Genomic DNA, 23,518 nt, shown 5'->3' on the forward strand with positions numbered 1-23,518 from the left:
TCTCAGAGACAGGTACTTAAAACCAAGCTGCGTGCTTCTGGAGCCAGCTCTAGAATTGCCTCCCCCAAGCAGTCTTTCCCGCCTGCCCCTCAACAGTCATGCAATGAAACCTCTGAATATTTCTTATACGTTTTCTATAAGGTGACTCCCTTTAATTACTTTATAGTTGAAACCAGTATCTTAAGTCAGTGCTTCCAGAAGTTGCCAAAGGGTTATCAGCTGCCTTGAACCAATGTTGAAATTCACTACGTGAATATTCGGATTAATAGAACCCAACTAGAATAATGCAGAGCCTCTTATTTCTGGTTCCTGAGACACGCCCAGCTCATTCCTACCACACCCAGTTCCATGGAGAACCCTGATTGGGGGGGGAAAAAAAAAATCCCATCTCCATTACAGTGATTGGTTCAGAGAGAGCATGTGACACAAGTCAGGCAAATAAGGCACAAGGAGAGGTCAGCTAGAGGCTTCCGGCAACGTTCTTCATCAGCCTGTTTCATCACACACCGTTAGGGAAGGGAGAGGCTCTCTCCTGGATTTTGACTTTGTCTTCCCAGGGTGGGAGGCCGGGAACTGTCCCTGACCGCCATCTTAATACCAGCTTCACTGCACAGAGAGCCTCGGGGAACCCCTGAAACCCCTGCCTAAGATTCCCAAGCATCAAGCCAATACATTACTTATCATTTAAGCTGGTTCGACTTGGGATGCCTGCAGCTCCCAACTCCCACTGGAATACAAGCAGCATGAAGGCACAAGCCATGTCTGCCTCCTTCACTGCTGTGTCCTGAGCCCTTCCTATAGAATTAAGCACGGAGAGAGAACTCATTATAGTTGAATGGGTGAGTGACAGAAGCATAGACCTAATATAGGCTCAGAGGAGCCTATAGCTATAGCTAGCAAACACTTTTTAAATCACCTAATCCAAGTCTTCTCTCTTTTCTACTCTATGGTAAGAAAAGAAGCAAGAGTTGCAGTGTTAGAAAGGTTAATAGTTGCCCCTCTAATTAGGGCAGGCAGCCTCTAACGCCCATAGTGAGGATCGTCAATCTCTGTGAGGCAAGCCCTCAGGGGGGATTTGATGCCTTGCACAGTCCAAGTTGGAGAACTAGACACCAGGAAGGGCTAGGCCCCCAGGCTAAATAAAACTTCACCATCAGTTGATCATAGAAATAGGGACCCAGTTAAAAAAAAAATACAAATTTTTATATTAAGATTTTTTTTTAAGTACAAAAATACCTTTGAGTGTAATAGTTGGTTGGTTGATGTTTAACGTCGGCTATTTTTCATGAGCAAATTAAAGGAAATACATGGTTATAACTCTACGGGCCTTTAACATGGAAAGCTCTTTGCATATAGGGCTGAAACTACCCACAGCTTCCTTTGCTGGGGACACACCTCTCTAAAAATCCAAACTTACAAAATGAAAGACATGTAGCATTGGTAGACTTCATGACTCCCTTACACTGCAATCCAGAATTCTTGTCTATACTTTTTACATAATATTTTGTTTCTTTTTAAAATCAACTTTATTGAGGTATCATTTCCATGAATAAAATTCACCAATTTTAAGCATACATTTTGATGAGTTTTGACAAATATATATACCAGGGAACCACCACCACAGTTAAATAGAATACCTCCCTCATACCCAGAAGTTTCCTTGTGCCCATCTCCTTATCCCAGTCCCCAGGCAACCATGGGTCTGCTTTCTGTCACTATAGATTAGTTTTACCAGTTCTGAAACTTCATATAAATGGAGTTATACAGTATACAGTTATATTAGTCAGCTAGTAAAATACTGCAGACTGGGAGGATAAAACAACAGAAATTTATTGTCTCACAGTTCTAGAGGCTGGAAGACAAAGATCAAAGTGTCAACAGGTTTGGTTTCTCCTAAACCCTCTCTCTCTTTGACAGATGACCTCCTTCTCTCTGTGTCCCTATATGGCCTTTCTCTGTGTGGGCACATCCCTGGTGTCCCTTCCTCTTTTTATAAGGACACCAGTCCTATTGGATTAGGGCCCCACCACCCTTATGAGCTCATTTAACCTTAATTACCTCTTTAAAGGCCCTGTCTCCAAATAAAGTCATATTGGTTAGGGCTTCAACATATGAACCTGGGGACACAATTCAGTCCATAACAGTAGTCTTTTGTGTCTAACATCTATGACTCAGCATAATGTCTGTGTGATTCATCCATTTTTGTGGCATTTATCAGTTTTTTCCTTTTTATTGTAGAGTGTTAGTCCATTCTATGAATATACTACAGTTTTTTATCTATGTATCTGATGGTGGATATTTGGCTTATTTCTAGCTCTTGACTTTGTGAACAAAGCTCCTATAAATATTCTAGTGTCTTTTTGTGGACACATGTTTTAATTTTGCTTGGGTAAATACCTAGGAGTGGAATTGCTAGATAATATGGTAAGTTTGTTTAATTTTATAAGAAACTGCCAAACATTTCTCCCAAGTGGTTGTCTCATTTTACATTTCTACCAGCAGTATACAAAAGTTTCCGTTGTTCCACATCCTTACTAATACTTGGTATTGTCAATCTTTTCTTTTTTCTTTTTTTTTTCTGTTAAGCCATTCTGGTAAGGGTGTAGTGGTTTCTCACTGTGGTTTTAATTTGCATCTTCTTGATGACTAACAATGCTGAGCATCTTTTTTTGTGCTTATTTGTCATTCAGATTCCTCCTCTGGTGAAGTGTCTGTTCACATCTCTTGCTTACTGTAAAAATTGGGTTGTTTTCTTATTGTTGAGTTGTAAGAGTTCTTTACATATTCCACATACAACTCCTTTATCAGTTATATGCTTTGCAAATATTTTTCTCCCACTCTGTGACTTTCATTCTCCTAACAGTGTCTTTCATATAGAAGAAATTTTCATTTTCATTAAGTCTGGTTGATCAGTATTTCTTTATGGATCATGCTTTTGCTGTCATGTTGTCTTGAATAAAGAGTTTTACTTCTTCCTTTCCAATATGGATGCCTGTTTTTTTCTTGCCTTATTGTACTGGCTAAAACCTTTAGTACAATGTTGAATAGAATTGATGAGAGGAGGTATCCCTGTCTTGCTCCTCATCTTGGAGGGAAAGCATTAAGTTTCACCATTAGGTATGATGTTAGCTGCAGGTTTTTCACAGATGCTTTTTATGAGGTTGAGGAATTTCCTAGTTTGCTTAGTTTTTAATGTGGAATGGATGCTGTATTTTTGTCAAAATTATTTTCTGCATCTATTAAGATAATCGTATGTTTTTTCTTTCTTTCTTTGTTAACAACATGAATTATATTGATTTTCAAATGTTAAGTCAACCTTGCCTTCCTAGAATAAATCTCACTTGGTCATGATGTATTTTGTCTCTTTATATATTGATCTTATTTGCTAAAATCTTGTTTGGAAATTTTGCATCTATGTTCACAAGGAATATTGGTCTGTAGTTTTATTTCCTTATAAATTTGTTTGTATGGTTTTAGTATCAGGGTAATACCAGCTTCAGAATGACTTGGGAAGTTTTTCTCCTCTTCAGTTTTCTGAGTTTGTATATAATTGGTATTTTTTCTCCTTTAAATATTTGCAGAATTTACCAGTGAAGCCATCTAGGCCTGGAGTTTTCTTTGGGGGAAGGTTTTAAGTTGCAAATTCAATTTCTTTAACAGATACTGGGGACTTTCCTGGTGGCGCAGTGGTTAAGAATCCGCCTGCCAATGCAGGGGACACAGGTTCAAGTCCTGGTCTGGGAAGATCCCACATGCCGCAGAGCAACTAAGCCCGTGTGCCACAACTACTGAGCCTGTGCTCTAGAGCCCGTGAGCCACAACTACTGAGCCTGTGAGCCACAACTACTGAAGCCCACGCGCCTAGAGCCCATGCTCCACAACAAGAGAAGCCACTACAATGAGAAGCCCACGCACCACAACAAAGAGTAGCCCCTGCCACCGCAACTAGAGAAAGCCCACATGCAGCAACGAAGACCCAACACAGCCAAAAATAAAAATAAATAAATTAATTAATTAAAAAAAAAAAGATACTGTGCTATTCAGGTTACCTATTCTCTTTAAGTGAGTTTTGATAGTTTGTCTTAGGAATTTGTCTGTTGCATATAAGTTGTCTAATTTATTGTTCATTGTTGACATAGGCAAAGTTGTTCATAATATTCCCTTATTATCCTTTTTTACCTGTAAAATCTGTAGTGAGGTCACCTCTCTCATTACTAATATTGGTAATTTGTGTCTCCTCTCTTTCTTCCTGATCTAACATGGTTAATATTTATCAGTATTATTGATCTTCTCAAAGATCTACCTTCTAGCTTCATTTTTCTTCATTGTTTTGCTGTATTTTATTTCATTAATTTCTGCTCTGATCTTTACTATTTCCTTTCTTCTGCTTATTTTTGGTTTCATTTGCTCTTCTTTTTCTAGTTCCTTAAAGTGGAAGCTGAGATGATTGATTTGAGACCTTTTTAGTACCAAATTAGTAGCAGCCCACAAATTCTGACATGTTGGGTTTTCATTTTCAGTCCATTCAAAATACATTCTAAGTACATCCCTTTTATATTTTTTATTTGACCCTTGGTTATTTATAAGTGTGTTATCAAGTTCCCAAATATTTGGAGATTTTTCCAAGAATCTTTCTGTTATTAACTTTCTAATTTAATTCCATTGTGATGAGAGGACAAATTTTTTATGACTTGAATTTTTAAAGTTTATTGAAACTTACTTTGTAATCCAGAATATGGCCTATTTTGGTAAATGTTCCATGTGCATTTGAAAATAATGTACATTCTGCTGTTGTTGGATAGAGTGTTCTATAAATGTCAGTTAGGTCAAGTTGACTGATGGTGTTTGTCTTCTATACCCTTGATTATTTTCTCCCTACTTGTATATCAATTAATAAGAGAGAGCATTGAAATCTCCTATTATAATTGTTACTTGTCTATTTCTCCTTGCAGTTCTATCAGTTTTTGCTTCACATATTTTGAAGCTCTGTTATTAGGTGCACAAACTTTTAGAATTAAGTCATCTTGATGAATTGCCCACTTTATGATTATAAAATGATCTTCTTTATACCTTGAAACATTCTTTGCTCTGAAATTTACTTTGTCTGACGTTAATATAGCCACTACATGTTTCTTTGTTTGTTTGTTTCACAACTATTTTTAATCTAATAATATATCATAGACATCTTTCCAAGACATAGCCATCTTTCTTGAGATATAATTGACATATAACATTATATTAGTTTCAGGGGTACAACACTTTGATTTGATATACATATATATTGCAAAATGATCACCACAATAAATCTAGTTAACATTCATCACAAATTTTCTTTCTTGTGATGAGAACTTTTAAGATCTACTCTCTCAGCAACTTTCAAATATACAATACAGTATTATTATTAAGTATGGTCACCGTGATGTACATCACATCCCCAGGTCCATCTTTTCTTTTGATTAGTGTTAGCGTGATATATCTTTTTACACCATTTTACTTTCTGACATATCCGTGTTTTTATATTTAAAGTGTATTTCTTATGATATGGAGAAAAGGGAACCCTCCTACACTGCTGATGGGAATGTAAGTTGGTGCAGCCACTGTGGAAAACAGTATGGAGGTTCCTCAGAAAACTAAAAATAAAATTAGCATATGACCCAGCAATCCTACTCCTGGGCATATATCCAGTCAAAACTATAATTCAAAAAGATACATGCAACCCTATATTCATAGTAGCACTATTCACAATAGCCAAGACATGGAAACAACCTAAATGTCCATCGACAGATGAATGGATAAAGAAGATGTGGTACATATACACGATGGAATACTACTCAGCCATAAAAACGAACAAAATAATGCCATTTGCAGCAACATGGATGCAACTAGAGATTATCATACTAAGTGAAGTAAGTCAGAAAGAGAAAGACAAATACCATGATACCACATACAGGGAATATAAAATATGACACAAATGAACCTATCTATGAAACAGAAACAGAATCACGGACATAGAGAACAGACTGGTGGTTGCCAAGGGGGAGGGGGTTGGGGGAGGGATGCAGTGGGAGGTTGGGGTTAGCAGATGTAAGCTTTTATATATAAAATGGATAAACAAAAAGGTCCTACTGTGTAGCACAGAGAACTATATTCAATATCCTATGATAAACTACAATGGAAAAGAATATAAAAAAATAAGGAGTGCATATATATATATATATATATAAAAAAAACTGAAAAAATAAAGTGTATTTCTTATAAGCACCATATAATTTGATCTTGCTTTTTTATCCAATCTAACAATCTCTGCCTTCTAATTAGAGCATTTAGACCATTTTTTTTTTTGTAAGCTCAAAGAATTATGTGAATTTTTTTGTTTGGTTTGGTTTGGTTTTAATTACGATAAAATATACATAACATAAAAATTACCATCTTAACCATTTTAAGTATACAGTTTAGTAGTGTTAAGTATATTCACATTGTTGTGCAAACAATCTCTAGGACTTTTTCATCTTGCAAAACTGAAACTCTATACCCATAAACAATAACTCCTCATTTCTCCCTCCCCCAACCCCCAGCAACCACCATTCTACTTTCTGTTTGATGTGTTTGGCTACTCTATTTACCTCATATAAGTGAAATCATACAGTATAGACCATTTCCTTTTTCTTAAATTTATTTTTTATTGAAGTATAGTTGAATTACAATGTTGTATTAATTTGCTGCTGTACAGCAAAGTGACTCAGTTATACCTATATATTTTCTTTTTCATATTCTTTTCCATTATGGTTCCTCACAGGACATTGAATATAGTTCCCAGTGCTATATAGTAGGACCTTGTTGTTTATCCATCCTATATATAATAGTTTGCATCTGCTAATCCTGAACTCCCAATCCAACCCTCTCCCACTCCCCTCCCCCTTGGCAACCACCAGTCTATTCTCTATGTGCCCGATTCTGTTTCTGTTTCATAGATAGATTCATTTGTTAGACCATTTACTTTTTTTTTTTTTTTTTTTTTTTTGTGGTACGCGGACCTCTCACTATTGTGACCTCTCCCGTTGCGGAGCACAGGCTCCAGACGCGCAGGCTCAGCGGCCATGGCTCATGGGCCCAGCCGCTCCGCGGCATGTGGGACCTTCCCGGACCAGGGCACGAACCCGTGTCCCATGCATCGGCAGGCGGACTCTCAACCACTGTGCCACCAGGGAAGCCCAGACCATTTACTTTTAATGTGATTATTGATATGGTTAAGTTTGTCTACCATTTTGCTATTTGTTTTACATTTGTTCCATTTCTTTCTTTGTTTCCTTTTTTCTCTTTTTTTGTGTTCTTTTGGATTAATTGAGTATTTTTTATGATTCCATTTTATTTCCTTTGTTGGCTTAGTAGCTATAATTCTTTGTTTTGTTATTTTAGTGGTTGCTTTGAGGTTTATGGTATTTATATCTTAACACAGCCTGCCTTTAATTGATATTATACCACTTCACATATAGTATAAAAACCTTACTATAGAATATGTCCATTTCCCCCCTCTTGGCCTTTAAGCTTTTATTGTCACACTTTTTACTTACACATGTGAAATAAACCACACAATACATCATAATTTTTGTTTAAGCAGTCAGTTATCTTTTTAAAAATATTTATTTATTTATTTTGCCTGTGCCAGGTCTTTGTTGCTGCATGCGGGAGCTTCGCTGCCGCATGCGGGATCCTTTTTTTTTTAGTGCGGCACGAGAACTTCTTAGTTGCCGCGTGCAGACTCGTAGTTACAAGTATGCATGTGGGATCTAGTTCCCCAACCAGGGGTCGAAACTGGGCCCCCTGCATTGGGTGTGTGGAGTCTTAACCACTGGATCACCAGGGAAGTCCCAAAGTCAGTTATCTTTGAAAGAGACATACGAGGTTAAAAAAACACGTATTTTACCCATGGGGTTAACTTTTCCAGTGCTCTTCATTCCTTTGGGTAGATCCATGTTTCCGTCTGGTATCATTTTCCTTCTGCCTGAAGGATTTCCTTTAACATTTCTTAGAGTACACTTCTGCTGGTGGTGAATTCTTTCGGTTTTTGTATGTCTGAAAAGATCTGTATAGTACCTTTTTTTTTTTTTTTTTTTGGCTGCACCACGTGTCTTGTGGGATCTTATTTCCCGGACTAGGGATTGAACCCACATCTTTGACAGTGACAGTGCAGAGTCCTAACCACTGGACCACCAGGGAATTTCCAATACCTTCATTTTTGAAGTTTTTTTTTTTTTCTGGGTATAGGATTTAGATTGAGAGGTTTTGTTTGTTTGTTTTCTTTCAGGATTTAAAATATTTTGCTCCGCTGTCTTCTCACTTGTACTGTTTCCAGTGAGAAATCTGCAGCTATCCTTATATTTGTTTTTCTCCATATAATGTGTCTTTTTTTCCTCTGGCTGCTTCAATGATGCTCTTTTTTTATCCCAGGTTTTGAGAGTTTGGATCAAATGTGAGTTGGTGTAGTTCTCTTTCAGGTTTTTTTGTATTGCACGTGGGGCTCATTGAGCTTCTTGGATCTGTGAGTTTATAGTTTTCATCAAATTTAGAAAAATTTTGGTCATTACTTCAAGTGAATTTTCTGTCCTCCAGCCTCATTTTCAGGGACTCCAATTATATACATTAGGCTGCTTGAAGTTGTCTAATCGTGCATAGATGCTCTTTTCAGTTTTTAAACTTTTTTTCCCCTGTATGCTTAATTTTGAATAGTTTTTATTGTTATGTCTTCCTGTTCACTAAAATTTTCTTCTGCAATGTCTAATCTGCTATTATTCTTAACCAGTGTGGTTTTCACCTCACTTGTGTAATTTTCATCTTGAAAAGTTTGGTTTAAATCTTTTTTATAACATACATCTTTTTGAACAAATGGAGTACAGTTATAATAGCTGCTAATTATAATATCTGTGTTGTTCTGGGTCAGTTTTGATTTATTTTCCTCCTCATTATGGGTCACATTTTGCATGTCTGATAATCTTTGTTTACATGCCAGACATTGTGAATTTTACATTGTTGGGTGCTGGATATTTTGGTATTTCTACAAATATTCTTGACATTTGTATGGGAGCTAGATTACTTGGACACAGTTTGATCCTTTTGGTCTTATTTTTGAGAATCGTCAGGTAGGACCAGAGCCATGTTTAATATAGGGCTAATTATTCCCCATTACTGAGGCAATACCCTTCTGAGTATTCTACCCAATGCCCCATGATTTATGAAGTTTTCCAGTCTGCCTGGTGGTGATTAGACACTGTTCCCAGCTCTGAGTGAACACCTCTCATCTTCTCTAATCTTTTCAGATCTTCTTTCCCCTCTGCCTTGGATAGTTTCCTCAAACTCATGGGTCGATCATGCTGACTACTTGAGGGAGACCTTCTGCAGATCTCCAGACCTCTGCAGCTCTCTTGCTCTTGGTACTCTGTCCTGCAAATTCTGGCCACCTTGGTCTCCCCAAACTTTTAGCTCTGTCCTCAGGCAGAGAATTCTCAACTCAGAGAATTGGCTGAGCTCTGCCTGGGTTTTCCCTCCCTGTGCTACAGCCTGGAAACCCTCATAAGGCAGAAAGCTTGGGCAATTGTAGGGCTTACTTACCTTGTTTGTTTTCCTCTCTCAGTAACTGTCCTTCATTGCCTGAAATGGTTTGAAAACCATTGTTTCATATATTTTGTCTGTTTGTCTGTCTTTTTGGTTGTTTCATGGAAGAGAGTATATCCAGTCCCTGTTGCTCCTTGGCTGGAAGTGAAAGTCCTTCTTTCCATTCAAATCCTTTCTTATCTTTTGTTGCAGGTAGAACAGTGCTGGGCACATGGTTGGTTCATTCACTGAATGCTTCTTGAATTAATTCATCTTTGTAAGTAATGATATCCAAGCAAAAGTTTTTCAGAAATTCAATTGTCAATGACTGGGTTAATTTTTTAAGTGTTTAACAATAAATTATTGTAATTCTTACTCAAATGAAGACCAAATTAATTTATGAAATTGCACAGAGGCAGGTTAAAATTTTTTTTAGAAACACGCTATACAGAAACGTTTTTGAAATGCTTGCTTCACATGTACCTGCTTTTATTTATTTATTTTAAATTGTTTTCTAACTTATAGAAAATGAAAAATATGAGGTCAATACACCAATAGTAAAAACCATATTTATTTATTTATTTATTTTAATAACCAAAATAGTTTATATTATAACTTAAAATTCTTTCACATAAACAACAACAAACTGTAATTAATGCTTTCTACCCTCTTAGGAAAAGGACATTAAAAATTCTGGACATTCCGCCTGCCGATGCATGGGACACGGGTTCATGCCCCGGTCCAGGAGGATCCCACATGCCGCGGAGCGGCTGGGCCCGTGAGCCATGGACGCTGAGCCCACGCGTCCGGAGCCTGTGCTCCGCAACGGGAGAGGCCACAACAGTGAGAGGCCTGCGTACCACAAAAAAATAAATAAAAAAAAATTCTGGACATTAATTGCATTCCTTTAATTGCCACATTTCACATTTGCTACCTATAATTTCACTAAGATTTATTTCAACTGTGTTTTATAAAGCAGTTGACTTTGTAAATGATTCTTCTAGAATTGCACTTGCTGGCATGTAGTTATTGAGCACGTGGAATGTGCTGGTTCAAACGGAGATGTGCTATAAATGGAAAACTTGCCAGATTTGGGGGACTTAGTATGAAAAAAAGAATGTAAGAACCCAATTTTTATATTGTTATTTTAGATATATTACATAAATTACCAAAATTAACTTCATTTCTTTTTATCTTTTTAAATGTGGCTACTGGAAAATGTAAAATTACATGTGGCTGGCACCATCCTTCTACTGGACAGCACTGGACCAGAACATTTGAAAACAACGTAGCTACACCTTTAACTTACCAGTTATCTTGTATGCCCACTATCTGCTTTTGTAAATGAAATTGTAAAATAAAAGAATAATCTGGCTACCTTTATGCATGCTTTTAATTTTTTCCAGTGAACATATATTTACTTTTTAAATGAAGTAAAAATGTTATATTCTGTTTATAACCTTAAAGTTACAAAAAAGGGATTGACATTTAAGACATGTAGCATGAAAGATTAAAACAGTGAATAAATCAAATTCCCCTATTACTTGTGAAATATATTTTGCACTTTTATATCAGGTGCAAAATGAGGCACCTAGAGGTAGGAGTGGAAATCTGGGAGAACACAAGAGTTCACGCCCTATCTACTTGTACATTACAACTCTCATCAAAATGATCACGGAAACACCTCTACTCTGATGACTGTCCGAGCCTCTGTGCTCACTCACGTTCCTCCCTGTGTCTCTGTGGGAAAGAGGAGCTGTCCTTCTGGCCAGGAATTAAGAATACACACTTAGTCAATGATAAAAACCATATTTATTGTCACTCCCAGAGTCTCCCTGAATGCTTGGCACAGAGTAAGCACTCGATATTTAAAGAATGATTGAATGAATAGAACACTTTTGGGGTAGAATACTTTCTAATTCACCAAACAATATTACTTTGTTTCAGTGACATCTCTATCAACATACCTAACTCCCCATATTATAAATTGAGGCTCTATTTATCCATGCCTCTTCTGGTCTCTTCACAATGCACTCTGTTGCCCCACTTTGTAACATTATTTTGTCAGATGAAGTTAACACACATCAATATTTCTTTCTCTATAAGAGAGGCTGACATTTGGATTTGGAAATCTTAATTGAAGAGGTTTTGCTTATACTCTTAGAAGCATCAGACTTGCATAACACTCTAACTTCTAGCTTAAGTCTTGTGGATTCTTGGGGCTCTACCCCTAGCCCCCGCCTCAAGTTCTCCCTACATCCGTTATTCCCTCTGTGGCCCAGCCAAACCTTGCACATCCTTCAAGCACAGCCTAAGCCTTCCTTCTTCTGTGACGCCTTCTTCCAGCACAGCAATCTCGCCCTTCTGCCTGCTCCCTATAGAACTTAATTGTCTTTTCCATTCACTTGGTACCTAATCAACCATACCACCTTGTCATACTCTTTGTGTTTATGTGGGAATTCTGTCTCAACCAGCTTGTAACCACTTTCAGAACAGAGGCTCACATGGGCTTAGCAGAGTCATAATAATAATCATAATAATAATAGCAATAACCAACCTACTATGTGCCAGCCCTGTTCAAAGAGCTCTTTATGAATGATTTAATTAATCCTAACCTCACTCTTAGGGAGTGGTGCTATCATTACGTCACTTTCTAGGTAAACAAGCTGAGGCCAGGAGGGTTAGGTCACTTGCCCGCGGTGGCCGGCAGAGCCAGGATTCCAATCAAGCGTTGTGGCTGCAGAGCATGAGCCCTCCACCACTGCACTGTGCGTGGCACTGCGGATGCAGTAGGTGCTGAATGCATTTCTGTTGGATGAATGAAAACACAGAGGTTTGGCCTGTGCAGGAGGGAAATCTCCAGCAGAAGCCCTGTTCTATAACTCTCATTGTTTTGATGTTTCCTATCACTACTCCTACATCGTTGCTGTTATTTCAGAAGTGAGACCCTGTGTGGTCCAGGAGGAAAAAGAGGATAGAAGTGAGATGCCTACACCCTTCTCCTGGCTTCCTCCCTTGCAGGTTGGGCAAAGAGCGAGTTGGGACAGTTTTTTCTGCCACCCCCTAGCTCTCAGAGCCAGCCAGCAAACTGGAGCAGGGGGAAGCAGAAAAGGGACGTGTTGAGGGGGACAGGTAGCGCCATCCTCAGGATCACTAGTTTCTGGGGCCCATGCCTCCCAAGGCTCAGTCAACCGGATGTGCCTTTAGCTTGCCGGAATCTGGCCGGATTTAGAGAGATAAGATCAATCTGACCCTTAATTCCCCAAATGTAATTTATGGGTTTGCCTTCTGTGTGCTGCAACACGTCTGGCTATCCGAAATCTGGTAATTATTTATGTAAACACAGCATCCTGCCTTTGTGGATAATTGGACTCGAACAGCAAGAAGCGGGGACTCATACGGTTGGGACTGTGCTGAAACCCTCCTTTTGAAAACACTTACCTGAGCCTTTGAAATCATCCCTGTGGTTCATGGATAGCTTTAACCAGACATGCCGCTCCCCACAAAGAAAATTTTTTTTGGCTTCTTCCTTCAGCAGGCCTGGGCAAATTTATTCCCAAACACTACCAGGTTTTGTAGGTCTTCTCAGAGAATGGGGTAAAGACACCCCAACCACCCCATCAGAGAATGGGGTAAAGACACCCCCAAACTGAGAGGACAGGAGCCCTGGGGTGGAGGCCTCCACAGATCTCCTCATTGTCTGTTGGAACATGAATTTTATACCCCCACTAAGAATAAACAGGATTAGGAATTTAAGGCTGTTTGGAAAAGAGGAGAGGTGGCTGGTGAAAGAGAAAGGTCTTTGCTTTTTATTCATGCTGCAAGTTCCCCAGGAACTTTCGCTGTACATACACACACGAGAGCCAGGAGGATTAGGGGAAAGAAAATGAGCTGATTGAACCAGATGGTTCGGGAAGCACTCCCAGGAGGCCCCTGGGGTGGATGAATCTGCATCTTTAAATAACATTAATTTCTGAAAGGCCCAAATTGTTTCCTAAATTACTGCACTGAACTCTTAGCTTTCATCTGTTTTTATGGCACCTCTCCTGGTGGAAGGCTGGAGCTGTTGCTTTCGGGACTAGCCAGCTTTGGAGAAATTCCTCATCCTCAGTGCAACCAGTGAGGAATCAGTTTTCGTGAAGGAAAAAGAAATCCAGTCAAGGTGCTCTGAAAAACGGATTTCAGCAGAAACCACCACCCCTGGGTGATCTGAACAAACCACCCAGTTCTCAAGCCGGCTGGGACACTCATTTCCTCAGTAGCTGGAGGCAAACCAATTAACCTCAGTTTCCCCATCTGTAAAATGGGGTTAATAATGCTTACCTGCTGCAGGAGTGCTGTGAGGTTTTAATAGAGTAATGGTTGTAGAGCCCTTTGATGTAGTAAGGTTTATTAACTTCCAAGGGATTCCCTGAGGCCAGAAAAAGCAGTTAAAACCCCAGAGAGAAGAAAGGCATTGAAAGACAAAGCTCAGCTAAGCATTTCACCTCCAGCTCTAATTTCAGAAGTGTAGATAGAGTCTCCTGCTCCAGCGTTGAGTGGAAAGCCGTGTCTGTGGCTGGGGCCTGTTTGAATGGCATTTGGAAAGGGAGAGCCTTAATACTGGAACTCGTCTTTCAGCAGAGGCTAAAGGTAAACAAATAGCTTCGCTTGATCAAACCAAGCTCATTCTTTGGCCCCACTAAGGTTCTTTTCCAATAGCAAGTCTACGGTACGGGAATTATTTTGGTGTTCATCCAAGATCCTCGGAATTGAATTTAGAAACCCCCAGTTTCTGGCTTCCTGCTTCCTAACAATTAAATAGAGAGAGAACTCAAGATCTGGCCTCCAGCCAGGGTTCCTGACCAGAGAGGGAGCGGTGAAGAGCTTCAGCCAAGGGTCAGAGAAGGGGGTGGTGCTTTCTGAGCTCCATCACTCACAGCTAGGTGTGCCTGCCTAGGTCGCTGGGCCAGCTCAGTCTCCTACTTCATAAAAATGATTTTAATCAGACATCCTTGCCTGAAGGGCCCAAATAATTAAGATCTGGAGTGTGAAAGTTCATTAAAGTTATAAAGCGTGCTCGAAGTGTTAGCTATTATAATTCAGGACAAACCCCTACGTTTCCTTCAGTAACTGTTTAAAAATCTCAATAATTTGGATAATTGTACTCCAACTCAACTCATTGGGCATAAGAAACCACATCCTCCTCTCTAACTTTTGATTCGCCCCCACAGGTTGAGTGCCCACCAACTAGTCAAGGTGATTGGGCGCCAGTGACATGGACACAGCCCACAGGGTGATCAGCTGGCCCTGTGTGCCTGGGACTGTCCCAGGGTTAGCACTGGAATCCCCACCCCCAACCCCGGGCAAACTGGGGTGGTCAGTCATCCTACTGAGTACTCGGGCTGGTTAGAAAGTGCTAGTTACCAGTTCCTGACAAGTAGCTATTGACCCAACAAGGTGTATCACGGAAAAAGCAGCACAGGCATGGGGCAGAGAAGCACCGGACAGGGAGTCTTCCAACCCAGCTCTCGGTCCTGGCTCTGCTACTACTGACCTCAGATCAGACCTGTGGCCTCAGTTTCCTCCCCTGTAAAGGGAGGGGCGTGATGTAATGCCTTCTCATCCTTTCCTCCAGGATAAAAGGGCACAGAGACCTGCCCATTAACTCGCTCAGCCCTAGGCGATGCTGTGTGGTTTTCGACAAGAGAGGCGGGCAGTGGGAACACGCTGGGGACCCAAGTCCATCGCTGCTGTGGGCTTCAGCTCCTAGTGCTCACTGAGTCCTTTAATACCCTTTCTCTGAGCAGCAAGCATGTGGCTGGGAATGCGGCGGCCCTAAAGTAACAGCTGAGTGCTCTACATCATTCTTTAGGTCACTGTCCTTCCTAAAATGAGTGCAATAATACCCCTGAGGTTCAAAGCTTTTCCAAGGTTGTGTTAGATTCAAGTTTGGCAAAATGGAGTGCTGAGTCCAAAAATGAAAACAATTTAAAAGCCCTGCGCTGTTTCCCTTATCCCAGTTTACTAAGCTACACCTTTTTTTGGTGTGGTTTTCTATAACTGTATTTTATTTTACAATATAAAAGTAAAGAAAGATACCCTCTGCTAAGGGAAGTAAAACCACACTAATTATACACACGTTTTGTCTTCATTACATAGATTCTCCAGCTGCACCACTGCTTGGATTCCCCCTTTGTTTGACCCAGGTAGACATGGGAGATGATCAGGGTTGGGATTGTTCTGGTGGGGGCACTTGGCGGGCAGGGGGAGGGGGGAGGGGTTGATTCTTTTAAAGGGCCCTTAACAGGAACTTATGTTAATGAAAGCAGTTTTCTCATGACAGATCGGAACCTGGCCTTTATAGTATTAAAAAAATTTTTTTTACATTGATTGAGAAGAAATGGGGAACAATGATTGAATCAAAGCCGCCTTCAGCAGCCTCCCCCCACCTCAGCCCCATCTGAAAACAGCCCTGTTTCAATTTCGCCGCTGAGCTCAGCCTGCCTGCTCCAGACATCCAGATCTCGCACTCTATAAATCGTCTCTGCCCTTGCCCTGGAGTTGCTGATTATATGTATTTTTGGGTCCGGCATTAATTCCCTCATCCCTGGCTGGTGACATTAAGATTTGTAACGGATAGAATGTGTTTTTAATGTATTTCCTGGAGGTTACTATTAAAGAAATCTAAATCTTCTGAACTTGCAAAAGGTTCTACTTCCATTTAAAAAAAAAAAAGATATTATTGGAAGAATTTCCCTGCAGCCCCCAGATGGACTGGGCAGTCAGCAGGGTCTGGGGCTCCGGAATTCTCTGCTTAGCTCTGTCACTCACTCTTCCTCTTCCCACCCCGTCTGTTCTCCTCTCTATGCCTTAGTTTTCCTGGGTATGAAGTGAGGATAAATATTTGTCCACGAGATGAGGGTGTTGTAAGCATTAATTTGTTGGTGCTTCGGGAATCCTTTGAAGATGAAAGACACTCTCTGCAGATGCTAAGTAACGTGTCTGGTTTTAAGGAGCCAGGTGAAGCCAGGGGGGATGGCTGGAGATTAACTGTGCCTAGTCCAGAGCTGGCCCACACGGGTTGGGCTGAACACTGGGTGGAGCTACCTGCTGGCTCCTGGCACAGGGCCTGACACATTGGTCTCTCTAAATATATGCAAAAGCAACTGAATTGGGATTTAACCCGGACTCTCATGTCGCCGAGAGCAGGGCCCCAGACTTCCAAAGCATGCTATTGCCCGTCTTTCTAGCACACGGCTTGGGCAACTTACTTAACCTTTCCAAATCTCAGTTCCTCATCTGCCCATGGAGATAAACAGAGTCCCCCTCTCATAGGGTGGTGGTGAAGATTTATCGTAACAATGGCCAATGGCAATGGAGCACGTTATACTCATGAGCTCACTGAGCTCTCACACCAATCCAGTGAGAGAGGAGCTACTGTTATCATCCCCATTCTACAAGTGACAAAATTGAGGCACAGAGGGGTTACTCGGCTACTTACATGAGGCCCAAGTTCTGAACACAAGCTAGAGCATTGCTCGTGAAGTGAAATACTGCGTGTTACACTTAGTAGAGCTCTGGAATACACAACCAACAGGTTGAGGAGTTCTCGGGCTTTGCCTGATTTGCCAAACCAGCAAAGAGAGCTGCATGGGGATGTGACACAGGACAGGCCCTGGGAATGTAGGAGCCAGGACGGAAGGGATAAAAGTAGACACTGATGGGGGCCCAGGGCCATGGGAAGATGCCAGGTGTGTGTGTACCCAGCCAACCTTCAGGATTCGGTAAGGTGAAAGCCTGAGCCTGCTCAGGGTGACCACGTTTGGGACCCATGAGTCTCTGCTGAAAGTATTTCATGCCAAATCCTGGTACCTCAACGGCACTACCTCAGCGGCAGTCTGAGCTATGAGCTTCGCATACTGAAATGTGGGAACTCCTGGGATTGTGCCGGGGCTTAAGGGGGAGGTATCTCGGAAGGTGTGAGCTGGATTGCTGCTATTCCAGGCAATCAACAGACCAAAGAATCAGAACGAAGGAAAAGAAGACACTGGCCGAAGCAGTCCGAGTCCACGTGAAGAGCCAGAAGGGGAAACTGAGGCCCTAGTAAGGGTGATTTCACACCCCCAGCGTGTGACATCATAGCCCAGGCTCTGACATAGTAAGGGAACCAGCTAAGACATGGGTTGGGGAAGCCTCTGTTTGGAACAGAAATATCTTCAGCAACTGCTGCTGGTGATGGAAAAGTGGAAATGGAATTTTGTTTAAACATTATGTTGTTTTGAAAAGTCTGACTAATGTGAAAGTCCCTATTTAAAAAGGAGTTGACTCTACATTGAAATTGGTTGGTGTTTCCACACCCACATGTTGACTAAGGCCTTGGAAAACAAACTTCCTGGTAGATCCTGATTCATATCACTTGGGACTGAATGCTTCAAGGTACAATCCCTGAGCTGTGAGCAGAGGGGCCTAGCCAAGAAAAACCCTGTGTCTGTGTTGATGAAAAGGCAAACAGATCCCAAAGGGAGGCCCAAGTCCTAGCTGGCTTTGGGCACCGGCCCTCCAGGAAAGCACACACAGATTTGAAGGAGGCCCTAGCACAGCTTCTCTGGGACCCCAGTTAGCCCCGTCTCAGAGCCTTTTTTTAGACGCACGGAATGCGAGAAGAGGGAAAGGTCAGCATGGAGCCTTCTCTTCCTGAGCACCCACTAAATGCTGTGTCCGTTCCCTGCAGCTTCAGCCCAGCCACGTGAAGCACATGCATGTGAGTATCACAGTGGCCGTTTTCTCAATGTGGAAATGGCCTTGGTGAAGGCAGGCAGGGTGTCCTATTTTTGCTCCAAATAGTCTCAGTTTATGCTGTTGTCCCACCATAATTAATAATAGCCTTCCCCTCCATTCTCAAAAATGCCTCCATTTGGATAACAAGTCATAAATGGACATCCTAAGTTAAGTGAATTGCCCCAAATCACCCAGCTAGTGAGTGGCAAGAGTTGGGATTCGAACTCAGGTTTTCCTCAGTTCAAAAAGCAGACACTGGGGGAGTTCTACCTCATTCATAATAACAAAAACTGTCGGGGCATTAACTGCAAAGCACAAAGACAACGCTTTGGGAGCTGCATTGCCTGTGCCCCCTCCTCTCTCTTCCCAGGGCCTCCCCGACCCTGTCTGATGGGTCTCTGCAGGAAAGAGCTCAGCAGACAAAACACACACCTTCACCAACAACTCACCTTTCTGTGTTTGTTTTGTCTGCTGAGTGCGTTTCTCCCACTTCCTCTATGATAAAAATGCAAGGGCTGACTTCAAGTTTGGGCCACCAGCCCAGATCCTGAGTCCTGACCTCCAAGCCAGGACCGCTTAGCTCATCCCATTAAGAGGACCTCCTTTCCTGAGAAGGCTGCCATGGGCTTATCCTCAGCCTGCCTTCTCCTGCTCTGTTTCTCCAACACTATGACACAGAGGGTTTGTGTCGTCCCAAGTTCACCTGTAACATCTGTTTATGTCTCAGGACCACAGAACTGATCCGATCCAAGCTCATTTTCACCAGTGAAGAAACCAAGGGCCAGGGAGGTCAAGTGACTTGCCCAAGGGCACAGAGCTAAAAGTTGAAGTCAAAAGACCAGGTCTCCGGACCTTGAGGTGAGTGTTCTTTCAAGCCAGCTTCATTCTCAGCTTAGCCTGAGGCCACCCACTACCACTACGGGGTACCTCCAGTAACACCTGGAGAAATCCTTTATATGATGTGACTTTTTGGACACCAGAGACCAAGGTGTGTCTGCTTGACCCAGCCCCTCAGCCCTTGAATCTGCCAAAATCTCAGGGTTAGTAGCAGGGCCTTCATTCAACCACCTACTGAATCCACCGGCCTGCCTCCCTGCCAGATGGTTATGCATAAACACCCCCAATATCAAAGAAAATCACTACTCCTGATGGTGCCTGCTGTCTCCAGACAACTGGCTGCTGAAAATGTCTTTTTTGCATTGAGTGGAAGAAGGTTTCTGCTCACCCTTCAGTCTTAGTTCCTCCCAATGCCCCAAGGCAGGGCACATCCGATCCGCCTTCTCCCTCACATTCTTGGAAATAGTGGAAGACTCAACAACCACTGCTCTTTGGATTGTTCCTCACGTGACGTTGTTTTGGCGGCAAAATAGGTGGAGGGACCCAAGGTTGAAGCCCACCTCTGCCTTTTATCTGCCGTGTGGCCATGGGCAAGTCACTTAACCTCTGTGAACTTCAGTTTGCTCACTGGAAATAGAGAGAGATCATGATAGTATCTACTTCATTGGGTACTGTGAGGATGAGATGAGATACTCCACACCACTGGCTAGGTCCAGTGTCTAGCGCTCTTAGCACTTATAAACGGTAACAATATTCTTGCTTTTCTTCAACTTCTAAATGCAGCACCAAGGCTTTAGTTTCTCCGGAAGCTGCATCACGTGACTAACTTTTATCATCAACTAATACCCATGTCCCCTGTTCACACACAGAGCTGCTAACAGGCGTCACCCATAAGCTGTCCCTCTCACAAATTTGCTTTGTTCCCTCCCTCTAAGCATGAGGCTTGCAGCTCCTCAGATTATATTTCATTCTCTCAGAGGCTGCCTATCTTCCTGGCCCATCAGGACTCTTCTCTTTGGATCTGAGATTTGGAGAACAGGGGAAGACGATAACCATGAGAAAACCATAAAGCCTCAACCACGGGAGGCTTCAGCCTGCCTCCTTTTTCTTTCTCCCATCTAGGGTCCGTAAAAGCCTGCCCAGCTGCCCAGTGAGGTGACCCCTTCAAGCCTGACTGGCCGTGTTGACGTTCCGCCGGCAATTGTCTGCAGAGGAGCCCTTGTGCCCCTTTTGAAGTTCAGCGGAGTGAAGTGTAATCTAAGTGAGCTGGAACACATTTTGATAAAGCAGCTTCCATGGCCAGGGGCCTCCTTTCGGCAAAGCCATTAACATGGGAAGCTGAGCTGGGGCTGAGCTTTCCCGTCTGGGTCCTCCAGCCCTTCCCCTGGCCTTTGATCACAGGACATTAGGATGTTAGTGCTCAAGGGGGTAGTTCAGTCCTGACCCCCTTGTTTTCCAGATGAGGCAGACAGGAGAAGCAACTTGCCTGAGGTCATGTGGCTGGTGAGGGGCAGAATCAGTGCTGGGACCCTTGTCCACACTGGCCAGGCCCTCCTCGGGCTGTACAAAATGGTGGGTGGTGGGGCTTCCCTGGTGGCGCAGTGGTTGAGAGTCCGCCTACTGATGCAGGGGACACAGGTTCGTGCCCCGGTCCGGGAAGATCCCACATGCCGCGGAACGGCTGGGCCCGTGAGCCGTGGCCACTGAGCCTGCGCGTCCGGAGCCTGTGCTCCGCAACGGGAGAGGCCACAACAGTGAGAAGCCCGTGTACCGCAAAAAAAAAAAAAAAAAAAAAAAATGGTGGGTGGTCAGTGAGAAGAAACAGAAACAGAAAGGACAACGCACAAATGGAAGAATCAGGCTCCCTCCCTGGACAAGGCTGGCGGGCCCTGGCATCTGCACGCAGGCCAGGCCAGCTAAGGATGCGAGGAATAACAGCTAAGCCTGGTTAATACCCACAGCCTCTTCAAAGCGCGGCTGCATCGTTGGTCTTACAATGCTGGTCTCATCAGGGCTGATGTCTGGCTGACAGGCGAAGGGACCTGCCCAAGGACACACAGGGCAGGAGCTTCTGTGGGAGCGTATTGCCCTGGAAAATGCCTTTAAGATCACTTGGATAATGACTGGGGTAAAACCTATGAGACTCAATCTCATGAGGTGGTTGTGAGGATTAAGTAAGTGCTTCGAACAGCTGCTGACAGGTACATCATCACTGTCCTCACCACCACCATCATCAGGACATCTGTCATTCCCGTCCACCCTCAGGGCTGATCCTGCCAGTGAGGCCAGGTTGCCACCCTCCCTCGCCTGGGCAGAAAGGAAGGCTCTTCTGGCAAAGGGTGGACTCATAGCTGGGCTTCTTGCCCAGACTTCCAAACCCACTGATCGGAGGCCACTGGAGCGCCCCATGGGAACTCGGGACTGATGAGTGGTCCCCCACAATGGGGGAGGCCTGGCTGCATGCTCCGAGGTGCCCGGCCTGTCCTCTGGCTCTCCAGGTGCTCCGCGAGCTTTCAGAGCATCTGAGGAAGGGGTCCCCTCCTACACATCCCCCTACACATTCCCAGTCTCTGGGGAAGCTTCTCGGGAGTTGAGGGCTAGAGAAGGGCTCCCCAGCCCTAAATGCCAGCCAGTCCGCCACAGCAGGACAACAGGACATAATTCCCACAAACTGGGTGAGTCAGGTCAGGGAGGCAGGGAGATCTGGTCTTCCTTTTCAGCCTTGGAATCTCAAGCTGCAGCTCTCAGGCAGCAGAACGTTCTTCCTAATTATGTCTTGCTCAGACTGCTGTTAGAATGAGCCGGCATTCCTAGGGATTGATGGGGTGAAGAGAGCCCAGAGCCTGCTGGGGGCCTCGGGGGACCCACTCCATAGACAATCTACAGGTACAATGTCCATTGTTTATCTTTTTGTATGTTTCCTGTTCGACTTCTTCTCAGCTTCCGCTCAGAGTCTTAGCTCTTTGAGGACCAAACCCAGCACATTTCCTCTCTGAGAAACTCTTCACGGTAACTAGCAACTGTGGACACATACAGGGCTGAATAAATTGTGAGCTGGTTCTCTCATCTGACAGCATTCTAGCATTCCTCCCTCCCTCCCCATCCTTGAATAAATAACTGTGTTTCAGACATCACGTTGATCTGTGAAGAGACAGAGGAGACAGAGTTCTGCCCTCAAGGAGCCTACACCTCACACAATGGTAGGTGCCATCACAGGTGGTACAGGTGTGGGGGGAGCACACAGGAGAGGGACCTGGTCTGACTGAGAAGGGTATAGTCAAGGAAGGCTTCTCGGAGGAGGCGATGTCTGAGCCGAGTCCTACTGAAGGGCTCTGAGTCAGCAGATTTAGGGGCTAGGGATTCGGAAGGATGTTAAAGGCATCCCAGCCCAAGGGGGCTGAGCAAGTTTTGCCTGAGTAAAGATATAGAGGCAGGAAAGAGCCGGCCAGCCTGGAGACCACTTGGAGATGAGCAAAGCTGAACATGGGGTGTGAGCGGAGGAGACAAAGTGTTGTGTGGAGACAGGAACAGGGCTTTGTGTGACAGGTTATCCTGAAGGCAGTGGCGTCCTTACTGGAGCTTCGTGTCTGCAAAGTTTCTCAATCAAAGGAGCAGCATGCAATGGGTGTGGGGTCTTTCAAGCCTAGAACTGAATCATGGTTCTGTCCCTGGCTGACTGTGTGATATGGGCAAGTCACTCAACCTCTCTGAGCCTTGCCTTTCTCTTATGGAAACACAGGGATAATACTGCCTCTTCTGTAGAGTCACCCGGAGAACTAACTAAATAAAAGCGGTGTTCATGAAAACCCCTACCACAGTGCCTAGAACTTAGAGGAGGTTCCATAGAGGCAGGTTTAGTCATTCATTCCTTTATTCCTGTTTTCATGTTCTCACTTCCTCTCTCACACTCTGCAGTCAGGAAAGGAGGTGACAAATGACTTATGTCAATTAGGATATAGTTTGAATGTTGTTGCAAAGGCCAAAATGACAGTGGCTCCGACAAGGCAGAAGGTTATTTCTCTCACACACAGCAGTTTAAGCATAAGCAACAGGGCAGATATGGCGGCTCCCAGGCTGGGCACCCAGGCTCCTTCTCTGTAGCTTCTCTGCCACCTTGACCTTCAGCTTCCACCTCCCAGCTTCTGACACCGTACTCTCACTCTAGCCAGTAGGAAGGGGAGAAAGAAAGCAAAGCACCCACGCTCCCCTTTAAGGAAAACTGGCAGTTGCTCACGTGGACACCTCTGGTGTTCCAAGTCACGTGTCATTGGCCAGAACAGCATCACATGGCCACACCTAGCTGCAAGGGAGGCTAGGAGATGTAGTCTCTACT

The sequence above is a fragment of the Leucopleurus acutus genome, assembly GCF_964270905.1.
Source record: "Leucopleurus acutus genome assembly, chromosome: 10".
Taxonomy (NCBI): domain Eukaryota; kingdom Metazoa; phylum Chordata; class Mammalia; order Artiodactyla; family Delphinidae; genus Leucopleurus; species Leucopleurus acutus.